Source organism: Gorilla gorilla, chromosome 12 (assembly GCF_029281585.2).
Source record: "Gorilla gorilla gorilla isolate KB3781 chromosome 12, NHGRI_mGorGor1-v2.1_pri, whole genome shotgun sequence".
NCBI classification, from domain to species: domain Eukaryota; kingdom Metazoa; phylum Chordata; class Mammalia; order Primates; family Hominidae; genus Gorilla; species Gorilla gorilla.
In genome coordinates this window covers 97,286,159-97,311,104 of record NC_073236.2, presented here as the reverse complement: position 1 = coordinate 97,311,104, position 24,946 = coordinate 97,286,159, and the positions used below count along the sequence as shown (strand labels likewise).

Genomic DNA, 24,946 nt, shown 5'->3' with positions numbered 1-24,946 from the left:
CTAAATATAAATCAATTAACTAATTAATTAATAATTAAATCATTTCAAAATAAAAGGATTTTAAAAAGAAGATAAAACAGACTGAAAGTTTGCAACCTAGCAAAGGGTAAGATATACCCTCCCTAACAACAATCCAATCCTTAAAAACTCAAAAATAGAATGTAGAAAGTAATAAATGCTATAATTGATGTGCATTAAGTTCAGAAGAAGATAAGTTTTTCTTCATCTGGGAGACCACAGAAGGCTTCTTTGAGAAAGTGGCGATTTAATTTGGCAAAAACAAAATCAGGAAAGTGCCAGATACCTGATGAAGTAAAAGCAATTACATTTAAAAAGTTAACAAAACAAAACACAGATGTGAGCAGATGCCCTACATAGATTAAACAGGTGCACGACACTGGGCCACTGACCAGTGTTTAGGCTTTCCCTAAATGGAAAGGCAAGTGAAGAAAACAAAAGGCACCCCAAAACATCTTACAAAAAAATGGCTACTCTGACTATTCCTTTGATTTTCTTAACTGATAAAAAGGTAGGCCAGGCGCGGTGGCTCACATCTGTAATCCCAGCACTTTGGGAGGCCGAGGTGGGCGGATCACAAGGTCAGGAGATCAAGACCACCCTGGCTAACATGGTGAAACCCCGTCTCTACTAAAAATACAAAAAATTAGCCAGGCATGGCAGCACGCGTCTGTAGTCCCAGCTACTCGGGAGGCTGAGGCAGGAGGATGGCGTGAACTCAGGAGGCGGAGCTTGCAGTGAGCCAAGATCACGCCACTGCACTCCAGCCTGGGTGACACAGCAAGACTCTGTCTCAAAAAAAAAAAAAAAAAAAAGGTAGACATCATCTTCTAGGAGCTAATTTACATAAAGAATTTCATCCATCCCATGCATCAGTGTTCGTGTTCATTACCCTCTAACAGAGGACTCGGGTTGCTTTTTCCTTAGCTCTGAACCTGCTCCATGGACAAACCAGAGGTGTTTCTGTGTGCACCTTGCCTGAGGCTCTTGAGAGTCAGAGACTCTCAAGATTTCTGACTGACCCAGAAATCAGGGTGCACTTCTCTTCACCAGAGCCAGGGAGTGTGTTTTCAGAAGACTACCATGCTGTAGAGGACATATGCATACAGGCGAAGAGATCAAAAATCTGTGGTTCTGACTCTCACTGCTAAAAACTTTCCAGAGATGACAGCAGCAGAAACCCAGGCCTGACAGCACCTGTGGTCCCCAGCCCCACACTCTCCACTCCGGGTGGGCCCCCTTAATCTTCAGGTGCCACAATCCCTTCCTGCACCTTCACCACCACCCCAATGTACACATATTTGCCTAAATAATACAAGAAGATCAATCTCAATAATCTGTTCCTATTCCATATATGACTACCACATGGGTTCTATTCCCTTTTTATTTAACTGGCAGTTCATTAGTAAAAGAATTATGAGACTAGAAAGGATATCAAGATCTACCTCTTCAAACAAGATCACCTTACAAAAAGTGATAACAATTCTTTTCTTTAATAGTATTTTACCATTTTGGCTTCAAGATAGTTTTTATCTACAGAACAACTTGGGAAGATGAATTTCAACAAATGATATTTTTAATTTTTTGAGGTTTCAATATTTTATTCAAGTTTTATTTTAAGTGATGTTACTTACAGCACTTGAAGGGGAGGATCTAATTCCACACAAAATGAAAGACTCTAAAATGTACCCATTAAACTGCTAAAAAATAAATTGAGTGGTGAGAATGCAACAGAAGTCCAATTTAGATTCTAAGTGTTGTCACCATGTGATTACAATCACACAACCTCTCCCCAGCTTATAGCTGGAGCTCCTGGAAGCTATTTCATACTCTAGTGCAAGGGCAAAAAAGCACAACAAGAGAAGGAATTCAGTCCTGAATTATCAGCTTCATCAGATCCACCCTCTCCACCCCAAAATGGTAGAAAAGCAGCAGCTATCACACCCTGCAGACCTTTTGGTATAAGACAGGTGATGAAGGACTGGGATGGGAACAGGTCACGAATATCTGTCTAAAAAGATCCCTTAGCCGGGTGCAGTGGCTCATGCCTGTAATCCCAGCACTTTGGATTACTTGAGGTCAGAAGTTGGAGACCAGCCTGGTCAACATGGTTAAACCCCATCTCTACTAAAAATACAAAAATTAGCCGGGCGTGGTGGCACGTGCCTGTAATCCTAGCTACTGGAGAGGCTGAGGCACGAGAATCACTTGAACCCACGAGGCAGAGGTTACAGTGAGCTGAGATTACAGCACTGCACTTCAGCCTGGGCGACAGAGTGAGACTCTGTATCAAAAATAAATAAATAAATAATAAAAATTAAAAAGTCTTTGTCAGGTGAATTTGTACACACCATGAAGCAATGAGCCTCTGATCAACTGGGGTTAGGAAACCAAGGTTCAATTATCAGGAAGTCACAGTTTCATTCATTTATTCAATACAAATTTACAAAGTGCCTATACATAATCATCTTCCACTTGCAGCCACTGCAAGATTTTTTTTAAAACCTGGCATCTCCAGAAGGGCTACCAAATTCCCCCCAAGTCTACAGCTAAAAGGACCTTTTTTGGAATTGGGTTTCTTCTGTATGTCTGAAAAGGCAGCACTCTTTGAATCATCTTTAACCTGGAGGTCTAGCATGAAATTTAGCAATACTTGCATCTCAAATATATGTTAAAAGATACATTAAATTCTGAAGGTAGCTAACTGCAAAATAGTTTAAAATTAAACAACTGTACAGTATTCATTTGTGCTTGAAATTCTAGTCCTAGACCAAGCTCATGGCCACCAGCATCGACGTTCTTGCCATCCAGCTGAGCTGACAACATCAGCTTGATACTTGGCTTTACGGTTTGAGAGTACCCTAAACCTATCAGGCTAGGGTTGTACGCTTTAGCCAAGAAGCAGGCATCAGGGTCCATCTGATACTTGCCTGCTGTTCTGAAGTGAGTGTTACTGTTTCCTGATATCCAGGCAAGCTTAACAGCAGTCTCCAACTTCTTATTCACCTCTGGGAAACAAAGGTGCCAAACTCTGCCCCGTCATTCACATAAGTGTGAAGCTGGAATTCATCAATCTCGTAGCCAAGAGTAAAGTCCCTCTGCTTCTCTTAAAACTCTGTGGTCTCAAAATTTATCCGGTAGCCAGCCAGCCAGCCCTCATAACCCAGCACTAGGGCACCCCAGACTGAAGCCTCAACAATGTCAAAATCCACGGTGCAACCCAGGTTGATATGCTCCTGCCTATAGCAGTTTTGATTTTAGCATTTTTCCCCCCAGCATTAGGTGACAAGCGATGAATCAAAGGTCAACTTCAGTCCACATGCAAGCTGATCCTCCACGCAATCTCGGTGCCCGGTGTGCGGTCAGTGTTTCATTTATCCATAATTGTCAGGCCATATCTGGTCCATCTGTACTTGGTTCGCAGGCTGCCAGTCACTTTGGTGGCCTCAGTGTTGGCTGAGCCAAGTTTGTAAATTCCAATCCCTTCTCAGATTTTGTTTTCAAATCAAGTTTTATTAAGCCAAATCCATAGCCCTTGGTGAACACATCCCTGGCAGATTTGCCAAGATCAGCGTACGTGGGAGGCTTAACCATCTTCTGCTTAGAGGCGGTGGCAGTGGGCTCAGTGGTGGTGGCAGGCTCGGTGGTGGCTGCAGCGGGGGCTGCCTCAACAAATGACATTTTGAAAAGCGAGGTAGTTCATTCTGATATCATTATTTGCTATTTCCTAACAACAGGAAACTAATGTGTCCAGTGCTCAACTCAGATTATTTTTACTTAACTACTGTGTACTAGGTACTCACTGCAAACATTAGGACAATGATACTTCTATGCACACAAAGTTTCCAACATGTACATTAAAACAAGTTGCCCAGGTTGGTCTAGAACTGCTGGCCTCAAGTGATCCACCTGCCTTGGCCTCCCAAAGTGCTCAGATTACAGACCATGAGCCACTGAGCCTGGCCAAAACAAAAGATTTAAACAAAGGTAGGGATATTTCAAAGTATCTAGACTATAAGGTCTTCCTGAAACAATAAGCTAAGTGTTTTAGTCTACAGTCATGAATACAAAAACATTCACAGTACTAAAAGCAGCAATACTCGAATACTCCGAGTACTGAGGTATTGCTGACTCCTAACTCTCCACAGATAACAGCTAAAATGCATGAGTTATCATCCAAGGCTTCAGATCTGCCACTCTCCGCCTTGTACCATCTGCTCCAACTAATGGAAAGTAACACAGTCCCCAGTCTTCTCACGCCTCTTGCCTTTGCACATCTACCCTCCCTTCTTGGCCAGCATCAACCAGGCCTTCAAGTCTGAGCTCAAGGATCACCACCCCAGGGAATCCTTATCTTAGGTCCACTAGCATGGCTGAGCTTCTCCCTGATGTTCCTACAGCAGCCAGTGCTTATCTCTAGCAGTGCACATAGCACATCGTGTAGTGGTTGTACATTCAGCCGTCTGTCTCTCCAGCTAGGAAGCAAGTAGGGCTGTGTGTCTTTAAAAAAAACAAGCAAAAAACACTATATTGCCTAATCATGGCACTTAATAGGTACTCAGAAAATACGTTGTTTGACTAAATTAATGGTACAAAAAATTTAATCATTAGAGAGTTCAACTGTTTTATCAGTCTAATGGAATATTTAGGACAAAATGATATATTTGGTGTGTTGATTTTAACAATTAGAGATAATGCATTACTATCCTTACTTCATACCACACATAAAAATTAATGAGAATGAGTGTAGTACTAAATTTAAAAGTGAAAACTTCAAGATTTTATTTTTTTAAGAGTATTTAATTTCTTTTTCTTTTTTTTTTTTTTTTTTTTTTTTTGAAACAGGGTTTGGCTCTGTCGCTCAGCCTGGAGTGCAGTGGCACGATCATGGCTCACTGCAACCTCTACCTCCCGGGCTCAGGTGATCCTCCCACCTCAGCCTCCCAAGTAGCTCGGACTACAGGTGTGCATCACCACACCCAACTAGTTTTTGTATTTTTAGCAGAGACGGGATTTCACCATGTTGCCCAGGCTGGTCTTGAACTCCTGGGCTCAAGTGATCCACCCACCTCAGCCTCCCAAAGTGCTAGGATTACAGGAGTGAGCCATTGTCCTCAGCCTATAAAGATTTTAGAAGAAAACACAGGAGTAATGTTTGTGACTGAGCAAGTAGGCAAACTTTCTTACATAGGGCACAAAAAGTAGTAATCATGAAAGAAAATACTGATAAATTAGACTTCACCAAAATTTAAAACTTTAGTATAGTAAAAGACACCACTAAGAAAATAAATTGGCAAACCAAAAAACTAGAGGAAAATATTCACAACACATTTATCTGACAAAGTACTAGTATCCAGATTGTACAAAGAACTCCTAAAACTCAATAGCAAAAACAACCCATTTTTTAAAAAATAAGCTATGTGGACAAACATTTCACATAATAAATTATGTAAAAAGCCAATAAGCTAATGAAAATGATGATCAACTCTGTCATCAGAGAAATTAACACCACAATGAGATATTATTACACTCCAGACAGAATAACTAAAATTTGTAAAACCAATAACACCAAGTTTGTGAAGTAACTGAAACCGTATACAGTCATACACCACATAATGACATTTCTGTCAACAATGGATCTTATATATGACAGTAGTTCCATAAGATTATAATACTGCATTTTTACTATACCTTTTCTCTGTTTAGGTATGTTTAAATACACAAATAGGCTAGGCGCAATGGCTCACATCTGTAATCCCAACACCTTGAGAGGCCAAGATAGGCGGATCACCTGAGGTCAGGAGTTCGAGACCAGCCTGGTCAACATGGTGAAACCCTGTCTCTAATAAAAATACAAAAATTAGTCAGGCGTGGTGATGCCTGCCTGTAATCCTAGCTACTCGGGAGGCTGAGGCAGGAGAATCGCTTGAAACCAGGAGGCGGAGATTGCAGTGAGCCAAGATCATGTGCCACTGCACTCCAGCCTCAGCAACAGAGAGAGACTCTGTCTCAAACAAACAAAAACAGAAACAAAAACGAAATACAATACACAAGTATTTACCACTGTGTTATAACTGCCTACAGTATTCAGTAGATTCTGCATAAGTTTGTGGCCTAGGAGCAATAGGCTATACCATACAGCCTAAGTGGTGAAGTATGTAGCAGGCAGTACCATCTAGGTTTGTGTGAGGACGCTCTATGACGTTCACAGAGCAAAGAAATCTCCCAAGCATCTCCCGTCATTATGCGACACACGACTGTGTACTGTTGGTGGGAGTACAGAATGGTAGATTGGTACAAAAGTTAACTGTGGTTTTTGCCATAGGAATTAGTGGCAAAAACTGCAAATACTTTTCCTTTTTTTGTTTTTGAGATGGAGTCTCACTCTGTCATCCAGGCTGGAGTGCAGTGGTGCAATCTCAGCTCACTGCAACCTCTGCCACCCGGGTTCAAGCGATTCTCCTGCCTCAGCCTCCCTAGCAGCTGGGATTACAGGCACTTGCCACCACATTTGGCTAATTTTTGTATTTTAAGCAGAGATGGGGTTTCACCATGTTGGCCGGGCTGGTCTCCAACTCTTGACCTCAGGTGATCCACCCGCCTCGGCCTCCCAAAGTGCTGGGATTATAGGCAGGAGCCACTGCGCCCGGCCAAAAACAGATCTTTTATAAAAACATAAAAATACATTAAACCACTCCATGAAGATAAATGTGAAAATTTAGGTGAAATGGACAACTTCCCAGAAAAATGAATCAGACCAAAATTTTCAGTTTTAGAATAACTGGAAAAACTGAACAGTCCTACAATCATGAAAAAAATTGAATCTACACTTTGACATCTATTCACCAAAAGATGCATACCGGGTCCAGATGATTTTACAGGCAAGTTCTATCACATACCAAGCATGAATAATCCCTATTTTATATAACACTATCCCAAATAATTAAAAAAGCAGTCACCAACTCATTTTAAAAAGTCAGTGAAAGGCCAGTCGCAGCAACTCACGCCTGTAATCCCAGCACTTTGGGAGGCCAAGGCGGGTGGATCATCTGAGGTCAGGAGTGCAAGACCAGCCTGGCCAACATGGTGAAAACCCATCTCTACTAAAAATACAAAAATGAGCCAGGCATGGTGGCACATGCCTGTAATCCCAGCTACTCAGGAGGCTGAGGCAGGAGAATCACTTGAACCCAGGAGGTGGAGGTTGCAGTGAACTGAGATCATGCCATTGCACTCCAGCCTGGGTGACAGAGTGAGACTCTGTCTCAAAAAAAAAAAAAATTAGAGCCAGGTGTGATGGCTCACAACAGTAATCCTAGAGCTTTGGGAGGCCAAGGCAGGCAGACTGCTTGAGCCCAGGAGTTCAAGACCAGCCTGGACAACATGGCGAAACTCTTGTCTCTACAAAAAATACAAAAATTAGCCAGGCATGGTAGCATGCCCCTATAGTCCTAGCTACTGGGGAGCTGAGGTGGGAGGATCACCTGAGCCTGGAGAGGTTGAGGCTGCAGTGAGCCATTATCATGCCACTGCACATCAGCCTGGGTGACAGAATGAGACCCTGTCTCAAAAAAAAAAAAAAAGTTACTGAAATGTTGATACCAAACCCAGACAGACAGTAAAAGAGAGAAAAACTGTAGGCCAATCTTACTTAGAAACACAGATGCAAAAATTCTACATAAATTAGCAAATGTGATCCAAAAATGCATTTAAAAATAAAAATAAAAAGACAAGAATGCCAGCTGTCACCATTTCTCATCAGTACAACTCTAGAGGGTTTAGCCACTGCAGCAAGACAAAGGTATTATAAAGGTTGCAAAGACTGTCTTTATTTCCAGACAGTATCACTGTCTACATTACAACAAAAATAGACCCTTTGAATTATTAGAATAAATTAAACGTACAGGTGCTCTTTGACATACAGTGAAGGTAAATTCCAATAAACTCATCATAAAATCAAAAAATCTTCAATTGAACCATCATAAATTAGGGACAGTCGATACTGCTACAAGTAAGATGAAGGTACAAAATCAACTGTACAGCTATATCAGCAAAAGGCAGAAATTATAATTTTTAAAAAGGATATAATCAGCAATAGCAACACAAGTTATAAGGTACCTAGATATAAATCTAACAAAAGATATAAAATAATTTTTAGATGAAAATCATAAAACTTTATTGAAAGACATTAAAGAATAGTGGAGTAAGTGGAATTATATACTATGTTCATGGATAATAAAACTAAATAATGTAAAAATGCCCACTCTCAGGCTGGGCGCAGTGTCTCACACCTGTAATCTCAGCACTTTGGGAGGCTGAGGCAAGTGGATCACGAGGTCAGGAGTTCAAGACCAACCTGGCCAAGATGGTGAAACCCCATCTCTACTAAAAATACAAAAAAATTAGCTGGGCGTGGTGGCAGGCACCTGTAATCTCAACTACTCCAGAGGCTGAGGCAGAGAATTGCTTGAACCTGGGAGGCGGAGGTTTCAGTGAGCCGAGATCATGCCACTGCACTACAGCCTGGGCAACACAGCAAGACTCCGTCTACAAAAAAAAAAAAAAAAAAAAAAAAATGCCAACTCTCTAAATCCATAAATTTAATGCAAGAAATTTTAGTGTAATGTGATCAAAATTCCCAAGAAGGGTTTTCATGGTAATTAATAAGCTGATTATATTATTTCAGTAATTAAGACAGTATAGTGTGAATGCTGGAATTAATAGGATGGTAGGCCGGGCGCAGTGGCTCACACTTGTAATCCCAGCACTTTGGGAGGCCGAGGCAGCTGGATCACGAGGTCAGGAGGTGGAGACCAGCCTGGCCAACATGGGGAAACCGCATCTCTACTAAAAATACAAAAATTAGCCAGGTGTGGTGGTGCATGCCTGTAATCCCAGCTACTCAGGAGGCCGAGGCAGAAGAATCGCTTGAACCCAAGAGGCGGAGGTTGCAGAGAGCCAAGATCACGCCATTGCACACCAGCCTGGGTGACAGAGCAAGACTCTGTCTCAAAAAAAAAAAAAAAAAATAGGATAGTGAACCTAGAAGTAGATCCACATACCCACAGAAACAAGATAAATGGCAAATGAGGCTCTTCAGATTAGTGAAGTACACACTGGACTATTCTGTAGTGCGAAGGAAAGTGTTATCCACGTGAATAAAATTAAATTCCTCACATAAATAATAATAGGTGGACTCAAGACTCAATTTGAAATGTAAAAGTTAAGTAAATTATTTATAAATATATTTAAAACTTTAAAGAAAATATAAAAGAATCTTTATGATCTTGGAGACGATATTGGATATTTTCTCAGACAAGTTAAAAATCACACTAATCATAAAGAAAAATTTGATAAATTTGTCTGTTAAAATGTACAGCTTCTTCCTTTCGCTGCCTGACTGCTGCCATCATGGGTTGCATGCATGCTCCCAGGAAGGGCCTGTCCCGGTTGGCTCTGCCCTATCAGTGCAGCATCACCACTTGGCTGAAGTTGACATCTGATGAAATGAAGATTTACAAACTGGCCAACAAGGCCTGACTCCTTCACAAATCGGTGTGATCTGGAGAGACACATGGTGTTGCACAAGTATGTTTTGTGACAGGCAATAAAATCTTAAGAATTCTTAAGTCCAAAGGACTTGCTCCTGATCTCCCTGAAGATCTCTACCATTTAATTAAGAAAGCAGTTGCTGTTCAAAAGCATCTTGAGAGGAATAGAAAGGATAAGGATGCTAAATTCTGTCTGATTCTGATAGAGCGTCGGATTCACCATTTGGCTTGATATTATAAGACAAAGCGAGTCCTCCCTCCCAGTTGGAAATATGAGTCATCTACAGCCTCTGTCCTGGTCGCATAAATTTGTCTATGTACTCACGCAATAAAATAATTGTTTAAATTTTTAAAAAATGTACAGATTCTATAAGCCCCAAAACACCATAAACAAAGTAAAAATACCAGCCACAGTCAGAAAGATATTTGCAGTCAGGCATTGTAGCTCACGCCTGTAATCCAGACAGTTCGAGGTCGGTACAGGAGGACTGCAGGAGTTCAAGACCAGCCTGTGCAACATAGTAAGACCCTGTTTCTACAAATATTTTAAAATAAATAAATAAGACAAGATATTTGCAATACACAATCAGTACCTAGGATGTATAATCAACCATTAAGAAAAAGAAAAGTCAGGATCAAGCACGGTGGCTCACAACTGTAATCCCAGCACTTTGGGAGGCTGAGGCAGGCAGATGGCTTGAGCCCAGGAGTTTGAAACCGGCCTGGGCAACATAGTGGGACCCTGTCTCTACAAAAAAGTACAAAAATTAGCCAGACGTGGTGGCATATGTCTGTAGTCCCAGGTACTCAGGAGGCTGACATGGGAGGCTGAGGCTGCAGTGAGCCATGGTCACATCACTGCACTCCAGCCTGGGCAACAGAGCAAGACCTTGTCTCAAAAAAAAAGAAGTGGGGGGCCAGGTGGCGTGGCTCTCACACCTGTAATCCCAGCACTTTGGGAGGCAAAAGTGGAAGGATCACTTGAGGATCGAGACCAGCCTGGGCAACACAGCGAGATCCTAACTCTACAAAAAATGTTTAAATTAGCCAGGCGTGGTGGTAAATGCCTGTAGCACCAGCTACTTGGAAAGCTGAGGCTAGAGGATCACTTGAGCCTAGGGCTTCAAGACTGCAGTGAGCTATGATCGTGCCACTGAACTCCAGCCTGGGCAACAGAGTGAGACTGTCTCAAAAAAGTGTGTGTGTGTGTGTATATATATATTCACACAAAAATTTGGACACAAATGTTTATAGCAGTCATAATAATCAAAAAGTAAAAACAACACAAATGTTCAACTGATGAATGGGTAAACAAAATGTTGCGAGAATTGGCTCAGAAAATACAAGTCCACCTCTCCCTCTCCCTCTTCCTCTCCCTCTCCCCCTCCCCCTCCCCCTCTCCCTCTTTCCATGGTCTCCCTCTGATGCCGAGCCGAAGCTGGACGGTACTGCTGCCATCTCAGCTCACTGCAACCTCCCTGCCTGATTCTCCTGCCTCAGCCTGCCCAGTGCCTGCGATTGCAGGCGCGCGCCGCCACGCCTGACTGGTTTTCGTATTTTTTTGGTGGAGATGGGGTTTCGCTGTGTTGGCCGGGCTGGTCCCCAGCTCCTAACCGCGAGTGATCGGCCAGCCTCGGCCTCCCGAGATGCCGGGATTGCAGACAGAGTCTCGTTCACTCGGTGCTCGATGGTGCCCAGTCTGGAGTGCAGTGGCGTGATCTCGGCCCGCTACAACCACCTCCCAGCCGCCTGCCTTGGCCTCCCAAAGTGCCGAGATTGCAGCCTCTGCCCGGCTGCCGCCCCATCTGGGAAGTGAGGAGCGTCTCCGCCTGGCCGCCCATCGTCCGGGATGTGAGGAGCCCCTCTGCCTGGCTGCCCAGTCTGGAAAGTGAGGAGCATCTCTGCCCGGCCGCCATCCCATCTAGGAAACAAGGAGCGCCTCTTCCCGGCCGCCATCATATCTGGGAAGTGAGGAGCGTCTCTGCCCGGCCGCCCATCGTCTGAGATGTGGGGAGCACCTCCGCCCTGCCGCCCCGTCCGGGATGTGAGGAGCGTCTCTGCCTGGCCGCCCCATCTGAGAAGTGAGGAGACCCTCTGCCTGGCAACCGCCCCATCTGAGAAGTGAGGAGCCCCTCCGCCCGGCAGCCGCCCCGCCCGAGAAGTGAGGAGCCCCTCCGCCCAGCAGCCACCCCGTCTGGGAAGTGAGGAGCATCTCCGCCCAGCAGCCACCTCGTCCGGGAGGGAGGTGGGGGGGCCAGCCCCCCGCCCGGCCAGCCACCCCGTCCGGGAGGGAGGTGGGGGGGTTAGCCCCCCGCCTGGCCAGCCACCCCGTCCGGGAAGTGAGGGGCACCTCTGCCCGGCCGCCCCTACTGGGAAGTGAGGAGCCCCTCTGCCCGGCCAGCCGCTCCGTCCAGGAGGGAGGTGGGGGGGTCAGCCCCCCGCCCGGCCAGCCGCCCCGTCCGGGAGGTGAGGGGCGCCTCTGCCCGGCCGCCCCTACTGGGAAGTGAGGAGCCCCTCAGCCCGGCCAGCCGCCCCATCCGGGAGGGAGGTGGGGGTGTCAGCCCACCGCCCAGCCTGCCGCCCTGTCCGGGAGGGAGGTGGGGAGTCAGCCCCCCACCTGGCCAGCCGCCCCATCCGGGAGGGAGGTGGGGGTGTCAGCCCACCGCCCAGCCTGCCGCCCTGTCCGGGAGGGAGGTGGGGGTTCGGCCCCCCGCCTGGCCAGCCACCCGGTCCGAGAGGTGAGGGGCGCCTCTGCCCGGCCGCCCCTACTGGGAAGTGAGGAGCCCCTCTGCCCGGCCAGCCGCTCCGTCCGGGAGGGAGGTGGGGGGGCCAGCCCCCCGCCCGGCCAGCCGCCCCGTCCGGGAGGGAGGTGGAGGGGTTAGCCCCCCGCCTGGCCAGCCACCCCGTCCGGGAGGTGAGGGGCACCTCTGCCCGGCCGCCCCTACTGGGAAGTGAGGAGCCCCCCCGCCCGGCCAGCCGCCCCGTCCGGGAGGGAGGTGGGGGGGTCAGCCCCCCGCCCGGCCAGCCGCCCCGCCCGGGAGGGAGGTGGGGGGTTAGCCCCCTGCCTGGCCAGCCGCCCCGTCCAGGAGGTGAGGGGCGCCTCTGCCCGGCCGCCCCTACTGGGAAGTGAGGAGCCCCTCAGCCCGGCCAGCCGCCCCATCCGGGAGGGAGGTGGGGGTGTCAGCCCACCGCCCAGCCTGCCGCCCTGTCCGGGAGGGAGGTGGGGGGTCAGCCCCCCGCCTGGCCAGCCGCCCCGTCTGGGAGGGAGGTGGGGGGGTCAGCCCACCGCCCAGCCTGCCGCCCTGTCCGGGAGGGAGGTGGGGGTTCAGCCCCCCGCCTGGCCAGCCGCCCCATCCGGGAGGTGAGGGGCGCCTCTGCCCGGCCGCCCCTACTGGGAAGTGAGGAGCCCCTCTGCCCGGCCAGCTGCCCCGTCCGGGAGGGAGGTGGGGGGGGTCAGCCCCCTGCCCGGCCAGCCGCCTCGTCCGGGAGGTGAGGGGCACCTCTGCCCGGCCGCCCCTACGGGGAGGTGAGGAGCCCCTCTGCCCGGCCACCACCCCGTCTTGGAGGTGTACCCAACAGCTCATTGAGAACGGGCCATGATGACAATGGCGGTTTTGTGGAATGGAAGTGGGGGAAAGGTGGGGAAGAGATTGGGAAATCGGATGGTTGCCGTGTCTGTGTAGAAAGAGGTGGACATGGGAGACTTTTCATTTTGTTCTGTACTAAGAAAAAATTCTTCTGCCTTGGGATCCTGTTGATCTGTGACCCTACCCCCAACCCTGTGCTCTCTGAAACATGTGCTGTATGCACTCAGGGTTGAATGGATTAAGGGCGGTGCAAGATGTGCTTTGTTAAACAGATGCTTGAAGGCAGCATGCTCGTTAAGAGCCATCACCACTCCCTAATCTCAAGTACCCAGGGACACAAACACTGCGGAAGGCCGCAGGGTCCTCTGCCTAGGAAAACCAGAGAACTTTGTTCACTTGCTTATCTGCTGACCTTCCCTCCACTATTGTCCTGTAACCCTGCCAAATCCCCCTCTGCGAGAAACACCCAAGAATGATCAATAAAAAATTAAAAAAAATAAAAAAAACACAAAATGTTGCATAACCATACAATAGATTATTATCCAATCATAAAAGGAATAAAATACCACATGGATGAATCTTGATAACAAACTAAGTGAAAGCAGCCAGACACAAAGGCTCCATGTTGTATAACTGTATTCATATGAAATGTCCAGAATAGGCAAATCCATAGAGATAGATAGCAGATGGTTGTCAGGGTATGCGAGGAGGGGGAACAGGGTGTGACTACTAACAAGTAGGTTTCTTTTTGGGGTGATGAAAATGTTCTGGAATAGTGATGATAGTTGTACAATGTAGTGCATATCATAAAAACCACCAAATTGTATTCTTGAAATGGTAAATTTTGTTACATGGATTATATCTCAATTTTTAAAAAAGGAATGAGCAATACAAACAACATGCAGATAAATGTTTTTAAACATTATGCTCATCAAAAGAAGCCAGACATGAGGCTGGGTACAGTGGCTCATGCCTGTAATCCCAGCACTTTGGGAGGCAGAGGCAGGAGAATTGCTCTAGCCCAGGAGGTTGAGGCTGTAGTGAGCCATGATTGCACCACTGCACTCCAGCCTAAGTGACACAGAGAGACCCTGTATCTCAAAAAAAAAAAAAAAAAAAAGAAAGAAAGAAGAAAAAAAGCAAAATATATTTCATATCTACCAGATTAGCAAAGTGTTAAAGTCTGACAACATGTAGAAATGGCAAGGATATTGAACAACAGGACTTCTATTCACTACTGTTAAGAATATAAATCAGTAGAACTACTCTGGAGAGCTATTTAGCAACATCGAGGAGAGATGCGCATACTTTTCAATACAACAACTCCAATCCTAGGTAGATGCATTAAAGAAGGTCTCCTACATGTGCACTGAGACATGAACAAAACTATTCATTGCAGCACTACAGTAATAGCAAAATTTCTGTGAACAAAAGAACAAATAAATCAATTCCTACTACATTACAGTTAAAATGCAAGGGCTACAGCCATAGAAATCAAACGTGAACATGAAGCTGAACTAAAAAGGCAAGCTCTGGACTCCGTTGATTATACCATTATAAAAACAGTGTATGTAAAACAATGCTATATTTCGTGTACATAATCATATATTAAATGTATTTTTAAGTACATGGGAATAACATCAAAGTCAGGAGAGTGCCACTTTCTGTGGAAAATGAAGGGATTTCAATGGGAAAGAGGCACTCAGTAAACTTCGACTGCATTTTTTTTTTTTTTTTTGGGACAAGGACTCACGCTGTTACCCAGGCTGGAGTGCACTGGCACGATCTCGGCTCACTGCAACCTCTCTCTCCTGGGTTCCAGCGATTCTCCACCTCAGCCTCCCCAGTAGCTGGGACTACAGGCATGTGCCAACATACCCGGCTAATTTTTGTATTTTTTGGTAAAGACAGGGTTTCACCACGTTGCGCAGGCTAGTCTCAAACTATCGGCCTCAGGTGATATACCCGCCTCGGCCTCCCAAAGTGCTGGGATTACAGGCTCAACGATATATCTATAGATCTATACATATATCGATATATCTAGATATCTATATATAGATATCTGTGTAAATATATAATCTATAAATATATACATATATATAGATCTATCGATAGATCTATATATATATAATTTTTTTTTTTGAAACAGAGTCTCGCTCTGTCGCCCAGGCTGGAGTGCAGTGGCGCAATCTCGGCTCACTGCAAGCTCCGCCTCCCGGGTTCACACCATTCTCCTGCCTCAGCCTCCCAAGTAGCTGGGACTATAGGCACCCGCCACCACGCCCGGCTAATCTATTTTTAGTAGAGACGGGGTTTCACTGTGTTAGCCCGGATGGTCTCCATCTCCTGACCTCATGATCCACCTGCCTCGGCCTCCCAAAGTGCTGAGATTACAGGTGTGAGCCACCGCGTCCGGCCCTCAACAATATTTTTAATGTTTTATTTCTTTAATTGGGTAGTGGGTAAACAGGTGTTAATTGTGTTATCATCTATTGTTTTTTATATGCCTCAAAGACTTTATAATGACTTTTATGCATAATTTCCTCTTCTACCATTGTAAAGCATGTGTTTCTTTTTGTTTGTTTGTTTTTTTGAGACAGTCTCACTCTGTCTCCCATGGTGAAGTTCAGTGGCCCGATCTCAGCTCACTGCAACCTCCGCCTCCCAGGTTCAAGGGATTCTCCTGCCTCAGCCTCCTGAGTAGCTGGGACTACAGGCACACACCACCATGCCTGACTAATTTTTGTATTTTTAGTAGAGATGGGTTTTCACCATGTTGGCCAGGCTGGTCTCGAACTCCTGACCTCAAGTGATCTGCCTGCCTCAGCCTCCCAAAGTGCTGGGATTACAGGAGTAAGCCACCATGGCTGGCTGTAAAGCATGTGTTTCTTTTATTTCACAGATTGATTTGTTCTGCTTCTTAGGTTTTTGATAGATGTAGTCAAGAAAAACACATTTTGATTGGCATAAGGAATTCGGTTTTTAAATGCTTAAATTTTGCTTTATTTTCAACACTTATATTAGAAAAAAAAATCTTCAGAGCATTTGCTGTAATGACTTAGCACCAACATTTAAATAAATTATTCAGGTTAGGCCAGGCACGGTGGCTCACGCCTGTAATCCCACCACTTTGGGAAGCAGAGGCAGCTGGATCACTTGAGGCCAGGAGTTCGAGACCAGCCTGGCCAACATGGTGAAACCCCGTCTCTACTAAAAATACAAAAATTAGCTGGGTGTGGTGGTACACACCTGCAGTCCCAGCTACTTGGGAGGCTGAGGCAGGAGAATCGCTTGAACCCAGGAGGCGGAGGTTGCAGTGAGCCGAGATCGCCCCTTGCTGACCATCCTTATCTTCTGACTCTTGGTGATGCTATTTTGACTTAGTGACCTAGAGCAGTGGGATCCCACAACCCTTGCTCTGGGCAACAGAGCAAGAGTTCATCTCGGGGAGAAAAAAAAAACACTGTTCGGCCAGGCATGGTGGCTCATACCTGTAATCCCAGCACTTTGGGAGGCCGAGGTGGGCGGATCACCTGAGTTCAGGAGTTCAAGACCAGCCTGGCCAACGTGGTGAAACCCTGTCTCTACTAAAAATACAAAAATTAGCTGGGCATGGTGATGCGTGCCTATAATCCCAGCTACTCGGGAGGCTGAGGCACGAGAATCACTTGAACCCAGGAGGCAGAGGTTGCAGTGAGCCAAGATGGCACTACTGCACTCTAGCCTGGTGACAGAGCAAGACTCCATCTCAAAAGAAAAAATAAATATATTTTAAAAACGGTTATGAATCCAAATATTATGTTTTGATATACATACCAACTCTCATTTTAAAAAATATATACTAATCTTTAACAGAAAATTTACGTTGCTACTTCTTCTCATATATTTCTATTCTGCTTCTCCCACTTAATTTTGCCCTGATATATTTTTTAAACATTTGTCAAATTTTATCAAATCTTACACTTAAGTTTTATGCACTACATTGTAATTTTCACCTAAAAATTTTTGTTGTAAAACAAACAAAAAGAAAATTACATATGGACAAATTAAAGAGAACACATAAAGGGGAATTCTTTTGTTCTGATGAATCCTTTGAAAGCAATAGGTTTGGGAGGAGCCAGCCTGCCTTACTCCAGTGGAAGCTGACCCAATGTACACGACTTCTGCAAACTAATCATAATTAGACCAGGCTACACAAGGGCAAGGAAGCTACCTTATTTCCTCTCTTCTCATCATTGTGTCCTTAGCACACAGTACACAGGTGTTCAGTATATTTGCTGAACAAACTTCTATAACCAAGGTTTAAAAGGACCTACTGTAATATATTTTTATACTTGAAATTTTGTAAACACCCATTACCTTTCTCTGCAACAACAAAAAATAGGCTTACAATTTAACTGTTTAAAATTTCCTGTGCTACTGGGTGCAGTGTAGTCCCAGCTACTTGAGAGGCTGAGGCAGGAGGATAGCCTGAGCCAGGAATCTGGTGCTTCAGTGAGTTATGATCACACCACTGTACTCCAGCCTGAGTGACAGAACAAGTCTCTGTGTCTTTTTTTATTTTTTATTGAGATAGAGTCTCGCTCTGTCGCCCAGGCTGGAGGAGTACAGTGGTGCGATCTTGGCTCACTGCCACCTCCTTCTCCCAGGTTCAAGTGATTCTCGTGCCTCAGCCTCCCGGGTAGCTGGGATAAGAGGTGCACATCATTATACCTAGCTAATTTTTTTATTTTTTTGTAGACACGGGATTTCGCCATGTTGGCCAAGCTGGTCTCGAACTCCTGGCCTCAAGTGATCTGCCCACCTCAGCCTCCCAAAGTTCTGCGATTACAGGCATGAGCTGCTGCGCCCGGTCTGAGACTCTGTCTCTTTAAAAAAAAAAAAAAAAAAAATTCCTGTGATTGTAAATTGTGTCAAATTTTTTCATCAAGTTACCACTCCAAGTATTAATAGGATGCAATTGATCAAAACATGAATATTACAAAATTCAGTATAAAATTAATAAAATAGGGCCAAGCGCAGTGGCTCAGCCTATAATCCCAGCACTTAAGGAGGCCAAGGTGGGTGGATCACCTGAAGTCAGGAGTTTCTGAGACTTGCCTGACCAACATGGTGAAACCCCGTATCTACTAAAAATACAAAATTAGCCAGGAGTGGTGGCACATGCCTGTAATCCCAGCTACTCGGGAGGCTGAGGCAGGACAATCACTTGAACCCGGGAGGCAGAGGTTGCAGTGAGCCAAGATCGCGCCATTGCACCCCAGCCTGGGCAACAAGAGTGAAACTCCATCTCATATAATAATAATAATTAATAAAACATTAAAATTCTATTGAAACTACTTTTTAATAAAGTAAGTACAGTTTTTTAAAAATTTTTCAATTATTCATGTCTCTTTATCTGTTACAAATTTTACAACCAGGCCGGGTGCAGTGACTCAAACCTGTTATCCCAGCACTTTGGGAAGCCAAGGTGGGAGGACTGCTTGAACTCAGGAGTTCGAGACCAGCCTGGGCAACATAGAGAAACCCAGTCTCTACAAAAAAAAAATACAAAAAATTAGCCAGGCACGGTGGCACAGGCCTGGAATCTCAGCTACTTGAGAGGCTGAAGTGGGAGGATTGCCTGAGCCCAGGAGGTTAAGGCTGCAGTGGGCTGAGATCATGCCACTGTAATCCAGCCTGGACAACAGAGTGAGATCCTTCTCAATAAAAATTTTAAAAAACAAAAAATTTTGAGACAGAATCTTGCTCTGTCACCCCGGCTGGAGTGCAGTGGCACGATCTCAGCTCACTGCAACCTCTACCTCCTGGGTTCAAGAGATTCTCATGCCTAAGCCTCCCAAGTAGCTGGGGTTATAGGGGCACACCACCATGCCTGGCTAATTTTTTTTTGTATTTTTAGTAGAGACAGGGTTTCACCATGTTGGCCAGGCTGGTCTAGAACTCCTGGCCTCAAGTGATCTGCCAGCCTCAGCCTCCCAAAGTGCTGGGATTACAGGTGTGAGCCACCATGCCCGGACAAAATAAAACATTTGTAAAAAGCAAAGAACTGATAATCATATAACTTTGCAAAAGAATTTGTTACCCATCATTAGAGTCATTCACTTTCTCACTTCTTCAAAAGTACTGCTTAAGGCCGGGCGTGGTGGCTCACACCTGTAATCCCAGCACTTTGGGATGGGCGGATCACGAGGTCAGGAGATCGAGACCATTCTGGCTAACACGGTGAAACCCCGTCTCTACTAAAAATTACAAAAAAAAAATTAGCCGGGCGTGGTGGCAGGCACCTGTAGTCCCAGCTACTCAGGAGGCGGAGGCAGGAGAATGGTGTGAACCCGGGAGGCGGAGGTTGCAGGGAGCTGAGATTGCGCCACTGCACTCCAGCCTGGGCGACAGAGCAAGACTCTGTTTCCAAAAAAAAAAAAGAAAAAAAAAAGTACTGATTAAAAAAAAATACTTGGATCAAAAGGTTTCCAGTGACTGCTAAATACACTAGTTACTCTTCTGCTTAAAGGCAGAAAGGGACGATACATTAAAATATTTCAAGACAAATTTTTCAATACTATATATATGTGTGTGTATATACATATATATACACACACATATATATACACACACACACACATATATATATATATATATTTTTTTTTTTTTTTGAGACGCAGTCTTGCTCTGTCGCCCAGGCTGGAGTGCAGTGGCGCAATCTCGGCTCACTGCAACCTCCACCTCCTGGGTTCACGTCATTCTCCTGCCCCAGCCTCCCGAGTAGCTGGTCAATACAAAATTTGTATTAGATATTTGTGTCGGGGTCGGGCATGGTGGCTCAGGCTTGCAATCCTAGCACTTTGGGAGGCCGAGGTGGGTGGATCACCTGAGGTCAGGAGTTCGAGACTAGCCTGGCCAGCATGGCGAAAATCCGTCTCTATTAAAAATATAAAAATTAGCCAAGCATGGTAGTGCATGTCTGTAATCCCAGCTACTAGGGAGGCTGAGGCCAGAGAATTGTTTGAACCCAGGAGACAGAAGTTGCAGTGAGCCGAGATCGCGCCACTGCACTCCAGCCTGGGTGACAAAGCAAGACCCCGTCTCAAAAAATATATATATATTTTTTGAGTCACCTCTTTCACGGGCATCCCACAGGGTTTTATACCCTGACACAACGCACCTTAGTAAGGTTCTGGATGAGTGAGAGGAGTGTTTTTCGTTTGTAAAGTGGGAGTTGGAATTGTGAAAGGAGAGCCTGGAGCCTTTACCACAGGCACGTTCTCAGGCCTACTTGTTATAGGTGTCCACACTGAAGTTGAGGACTTGGAAACTGGTTGCCTTTAAAACCATGGTTCTCAAACTTTTGGGGCTCAGGACCCCTTTACACTCAACTCCTGAGGATCTAAAGGAGCTTTTGTTTTATGTAAATTACATCTATCTATATTTTCATATTATATATTAAACTAGAATTTTTTTTGAGATAGGGTCTCACTATGTTGCCCAGGTTGGAGTGCAATGGCACCTTCATGGCTCACTGCAGCCCCGACCTCCTGGGCTCAAGCAATTCTCCCAATTCAGCCTCCTGAGTAGCTGGGAGTAGTGCACATCACCATGCCTAGCTAATTTTCTTAATTTGTAGAGAAGAGGTCTCATCATATTGCCCAGGCTGGTCTTGAACTCCTGGGCTCAAGTGATCCTCCCACCTAGGCCTCCCAAAGTGCTAGGATTACAGGTCTGAGTCACCACACCTGGCCTGTCAAAGACATTCTTAGGTAAAGCTTAAAAAAAAAAAAAAAATTGAGTACATGGTAGTGGAGGATATAAAAACTAACACAGTTTGGTGTCACTCAAATGACATGACCTCAGAAGCCCTTCTGGGACACCCCAGGCTGTGTTAGTTCTGTCCCCCACCTGTACTCCCTTCCACAGCGGCACCATCTCACCTTCTCTCATGGATGGCTCTATGGCTACTTGAGGGCAAGGGTCCCGTCTTGGTTATGCCTCAAGAGTTACTGGGTAATATTAACACATATAACTCATTTCCTTTCTTAAAGTGTGCATCCCAGTTTATTTCATATAAAATCATAAACTTTTAATACATTACTAAAACAGCTGTCCCTGATTTAATACAGGTTGAGTATCTCTTCCAATATGCTTGGGACTAGAAGTATTTCAGAGTTTGAATTTTTTTTTTTTTTTTTCGGATTTTGGAGTATTTGCATAATACCACTTGAGTATCCCAAATTCGAAATCCAAAATACTCCAGTGAGAATTTCCTTTGAGTATCATGTCAGCACTAAAAAAGTTTCAGATTTTGGCACATTTTGGATTTTCAGATTTTGGATGCTCAATCTGTAGGACCTATCTCCTGAATCCCAGTTTTGATCACCCATTGCCTCCCCAGCCACCAGATTTACTAAGTCAGACTCAAGGATAGCTAAACTTTCTTTCTCTAGGATAGATACAAAGAATAAAGCACTTACTAGAACCCAGAAGTACCTTGCCATCTCACAATCAGCTCCAAGTAGTGAATCCTGGTATTTTCCAAGGTGGAGCTCAAGCATGAATATCGTCATATAAAAGTGGAATAGCCAGGCTTAGTGACTCACACCTGTAATCCCAACACTTTGGGAGGCCAAGGTGGGCAAATCCCTTGAGCTAGGGAGTTCGAGACCAGTTCTGGGCAACTGAGCAAAACCCCATCTCTACAAAAATTCAAAAAAATTAGCTGGGCATGGTGGTGCATGCTTGTAATCCCAGCCACTTGGGGGGCTGAGGCAGGAGGGTCACTTGAGCTCAGTAGGTCGAGGCTGCAGTGAGCCAAGATAGCACCACTGCACTTCGGTCTGGGTGACAAAATGAGACCCTGTCTCAAAAAAAAAAAAGAAAGAAAAATAAAGAAAAAAAGAGGGGTATAAATGAGGCTTAAGCATCTCTGAAATTAACACAAATCAGGCAGGCAGGGTGACTCACGCCTGTAATCCCAGCACTTTGGGAGGCCAAGGCGGGCAAATCACTTAAGGCCAGGAGTTCGAGACCTGCCTGGGCAACATGGTGAAACCCTGTCTCTACTAAAAATAACAAAAATTAGCCGGGCGTGTTGGTGCATGTCGGTAACCCCACGTACTCGGGAGGCTGAGGCACAAGAATCGCTTGAACCCAGGAGGTGGAGGTTGCAGTGAGCCAAGATTGCACCATTGCACTCCAGCCTGGGTGACAGAGCAAGACTGTCTCAAATTAGAAAACAAAAACAAACAAACAAAAACACACACAGATAGTCCTTAACTTCTAAATACTTGATATCCCACACCAACCATAAAAGCCCCAGTTCTACCAGAACTATCATGATTCAATAAGTTCTAATTATTGTTTAGTACTTTGGGGAAATAGAACACTCTGTAAGTCAGGGTGGTCCTCAGTGGGATCCAAGGGCGCTTAGCATGGCTGGTTAGAAGACTAGAATCAGGCATCACTTCCTGATCCTGGAAGCCACCAAATAACACAGGTACTCTCATTATCCCCATCTTACAGACAAGCAAACTCAGCCTTAGGGAAAGAGCGTGCCTGAGGTCCTGCAGCTAGACAGTGGTAAAGTGTTAAGTCCAGGCCTGGGTGGAACCACCATTCTAAAACCAGGGGTTGGCAAATGTTTCCTATAAAGGGCCAGACAGTAAATGTTTTAGGCTTTTCAGGCCATACGGTTTCTATTGCAACTACCCACCTCTGCCAAAGTAGTAGGAAAGCTGCCATAAACAATATGTAAAAGAATGAGTGTGGCTGTGTTCCAATAAAACTTTATTTATGGACACTAAAATGTGAATGTCATGTAGTGTTCACAAGTCACAAAATATTCTTCTTTCGATTTTTTTTCAACATTTACAAAATGTAAAAACCATAACTACTCGTAAGGCTGAGACAGGAAGAGCCTTTAAGCTCGAGTTCAAGACCAGCCTAGGCAGCATATTGAGACCCCATCTTAAAAAAAAAAAAAAAAAGGAAAATCCTTTTTTTTTTCTTTGAGATGGAGTCTTGCTCTGTTGCCCAGGCTAGAGTGCAGTGGCGTGATCTTGGCTCACTGCAACCTCCACCTGGGTTCAAGCAATTTTTGTGCCTCAGTCTCCCTAGTAGCTGGGATTACAGGCATGCACCATCACACCCGGCTAATTTTTGTATTTTTAGTAGAGACAAGGTTTCGCCATGTTGGCCAAGCTGGTCTCGAACTCCTGACCTCAGGTGATTTGCCCGCCTCACCCTCCCAAAGTGCTGGGATTTCAGGCATGAGCCACTGCGCCTGGCCAAAATCCATTCTTACTTAGTTCAGGGGCTACACAAAAACCAGGCAGTGGGCCTGAGTTCGTCTGCGGGTTATAGTCTGCCCACCCCAGCTCCAGACTCCCACTGGTCCTGCAACAAAGTGTGTGGGGGATGAGTAGAGACCCTTGTCATACCATGAGGCCAGAGGCTCACTTGGCTGATTATAACAGTATCTTTACCCAGAAAAAGGGAAACCCTGACACCACAGCCTGGATCAACAGGACCTTTAGCTGCCTGAACCCAGGACTCAAGGAAGTCCTTGACCATCCAGGAGAAACCAAATACCAGTACCAAAGGCTGCTGTGAGCTAGCCAAGAAACCCACCCTGCATCTCTTACTGCGGTTCTAACCGGCCTCACAGGCTCCACCCCTGCAGGACCCTGAGTCTATACTCCACACGCAGACCAAAGCGATCTTTTAAAATTAAGCCAAATTCTCTATTCTCCTCAAAACCCACATTCAGATATAAATCCAAAATCCTTACCAAATGGTAAAAAGAAAACAATCAAACCTAAATCCTTTTAGTTGGTGCATCTATAAGGCGCTTCATGGGCTACACGCCCCTGCCTTCCCCCGCATTCCCCACCACTCTCACCTCTCTCGGTTTCCTTCCTGTTGCTCCAATTGACCAAAGACATATCCGCCTCAGGGATTGGTTTGTGCTTCCTCTTCTCTATGCTTAAAAGTCTTTCACCCAGCTATCTTCCCAGGTGCCTCCTGCATCCCTCCAGGACCCTATTCAGGCATCACCTATCACAGAGGCCTGTCCTAATCATGGCGCACACTTACACTCTGCACACCCCTTATTCTGACTTATTACTTCATAACACTTATCGCCCTCTGGGTTTTTCTTGTTGTTGTTTTTCTCTAATCCCATGAAAGGTAACTTACATTGTGTTTTTTCTTTTGAGATGGGATCTCACTATCTTGCCCAGGCTGGCTTCAAACTCCTGGGCTCAAACAAACTGCCTGCCTCAGCCTCCCAAACAGCTGGGACTACAGTATTATGTATTGATTTAATAGAATAGGTGGTCATTGAAAGCAAGGACTTTGTTTTATTCACTGCTATATCCCCAACACCTAAAACAGTCCTAAATACATAGTCGGTGCTCAATAAATGTTTGTTGAATTTAATGAATACATGAATAGGGAGCCATAAAACCAACTTGCAATTGATTTTTAAAAATATAACCTACAGATCGGGCATAGTGGCTCACGCCTATAATCCCAACACTTTGGGAGGCCAAGGCAGGAGAATTGCTTGAGGCCAGAAGTTCAAGACCAGAATGGAAACACAGAGAGACTCTGTCTCTACAAAAAATTTAAAAATTAGCCAGGCAGTAGGCCGGACGCAGTGGCTCACACCTGTAATCCCAGCACTTTGGGAGGCCAAGGTGGGTGGATCACAAGGTCAGGAGTTCAAGACCAGCCTAGCCAACATGGTGAAACTCCGTCTCTACCAAAAATACAAAAATTAGCCGGGCCTGGGCA

At 45.4% G+C, this 24,946-nt stretch overlaps 1 protein-coding gene and 2 pseudogenes across 3 annotated transcripts in view; 1 reads left to right on the top strand and 2 right to left on the bottom strand.

Annotated features, from left to right (window-relative positions):
* Positions 1-24,946, bottom strand: part of KCNG3 (potassium voltage-gated channel modifier subfamily G member 3) — a 111,686-nt gene that overhangs the window by 75,334 nt on the left and 11,406 nt on the right. The gene's annotated exons all lie outside the window — the stretch shown is intronic.
* LOC109025610 (voltage-dependent anion-selective channel protein 1-like) lies at positions 2,287-4,837 on the bottom strand (annotated as a pseudogene).
* On the top strand, positions 9,430-9,877 carry LOC101145875 (small ribosomal subunit protein uS15-like; annotated as a pseudogene).